Source organism: Tachyglossus aculeatus, chromosome X3 (assembly GCF_015852505.1).
Source record: "Tachyglossus aculeatus isolate mTacAcu1 chromosome X3, mTacAcu1.pri, whole genome shotgun sequence".
In the NCBI taxonomy this organism is placed as follows: domain Eukaryota; kingdom Metazoa; phylum Chordata; class Mammalia; order Monotremata; family Tachyglossidae; genus Tachyglossus; species Tachyglossus aculeatus.
In genome coordinates, this window is record NC_052099.1 from 17357027 (window position 1) to 17358999 (window position 1973).

General features: G+C 43.9%; 1 non-coding gene across 1 annotated transcript; it reads left to right on the plus strand.

The window, feature by feature from the left end:
- The first annotated feature begins 920 nt into the window (after positions 1 to 920).
- On the plus strand, positions 921 to 1060 carry LOC119949046. Its single transcript, XR_005457143.1, has one exon. It is a non-coding gene; the product is annotated as a small nucleolar RNA SNORA7 (small nucleolar RNA).
- Positions 1061 to 1973: the final 913 nt, after the last annotated feature.

Here is a 1973-nt window from a genome sequence, read left to right on the forward strand (position 1 = left end):
GAAGAGAACCCACAACTTCTGACTCCCAAGACTCCACAAAGCCATGCCGTTTCTCTAGTTTCCTGTGAGGTTTCCTGACCACAAGGAAGTTATAGTCTAGAGGACTGTTATATCCCCACTAACTGCCATGTCGAGGCCACCTAAGTACTTTATACTAACAATTTTCCATAGCAGCGTGGCTTAGTGGCAAGAGCCTGGACTTGGGAGTTAGAGGTTCTAATCCTGGCTCCTCCACTTATCAGCTGTGTGACTTTGGGCAAGTCACTTACTTTCTCTATTCCTCAGTTACCTCATCTGTAAAATGGGGATCAAGACTGTGAGCTCCATGTGGGACAACCTGATTACCTTGTATCTACCCCAGCACTTAGAACAGTGCTTGGCACATAGTAAGTGCTTAACAAACACCATCATCATTATTATTATTATGGCATTCCTGTGTGCACTTTACAGACCATATTATTTTATCACTAATTCACATATAAAACCCTTTGCCTTCTCACCCTTGTCTGTACATTATTTTTGTGTGTGCCTCAGCCACTAAATTGTAAACTCCTGGAAGACAGGCATCATGTATACTAACCTTAGTGACTTTGCCCAAGGGCTTTGTACCATACTCTGCACACCAGGAGGTAGTCAAAAACACTACTGAGTGCTGGATTGACTAGAGCAGAGAAAATATGTCTTTAGGGGTCTGGAGTTCAGAGTTGTAGTCTCAGATCTGCTTCTAGTCTGCTTCCAGACCTCTCATTTTTGAGGATGAAACTGCTGACAATGAAGGCCTACTGCTGTGTATGACTGTGGCTAACTCAGAAAACTCAAGGTCCAGGCTTGAAGGTTCTGGAAAGGATCTTGAGCTGGTAAATCCAATCATCCTGGGAGTTGCCTAGTGGCATTTTTTAAGAAGGTGTAAGGGAACTGGACACCTCTCCGGGTGGCACCTGGAGAGTTTCCAGTACTCTACCAGTCTTTAAACTATGGGGGGAAGAGTCTAGCAGAGGCATACTCATTCCATTCCTAGCTTGGGCAGTGTCTAGCGAGTGGAAGACAATCTGCTACAAGTCAAAACTCACCTGTGCTGGGCAGCAGTGGCATGGAGAGAGTAAAGGGCAGAGACTCAGGTTTACTGCATGGAAGGAGGCAATGGTAAACTGCTTCTGTATTTTTACCAAGAAAACTTTATGGATACAATACCGGAACGATTGCAGTTGGAGGTTGGGCATTCTAGGAGAGCTCAATCAATCATATTTATTGAGCGCTTACTGTGTGCAGAGCACTGTACTAAGCACTTGAGAAGTACAAATTGGCAACATATAGAGACGGTCCCTACCCAACAGTGGGCTCAGAGTCTAGAAATATGTCCATGGTGTTGCTATGGGTCAGACATGACCCATAAGACAACAATAAAGGAGCTTGGAGTATTTAGGCTAGAAAAGTGGAGTCTCTACACTGACTGATTATAGGCTTGTCGAGTTCTAGTTATTTGGAGGGTGATGACAATTGTCCATTCCTGTTATAAGGGAATCTATTTCACCAGGATCAGAATTTTCTCAGGAAATTGGTTAAAGCTGGAGGAAGAGGTAAATGGAGTTGGATGTAACAAATAATTCCCTGACAGTAAGAGCTGTCACCAAGGGTTACCAATGCCAATAAGAGATTACACTCCTTGGGAAGTCTTTAAAAAGACTACGGTTTTGTATACCGGAGATGAGGTGACTATGTCTTGCTTTATCTTGAGAGGCTAATCCTTGACATTTCCCTCAAGCTGCCTGCCCTAATTCCTGACACAAAAGTGCAAACACATAGCATTTACTTCAGGGTTTGGGGTAAATCCCTCTGAGAAAAGTAAGCCACCTTGGCATCTACTGGACAACCGGGTCACCTATCCATGTTTCTCTAGTTGCCAGAGTCGGACCCCTCTATCACTCATCCAGAAATCAAAAATGGAAATGCCATTTAAAAAATCCACAGCCGCT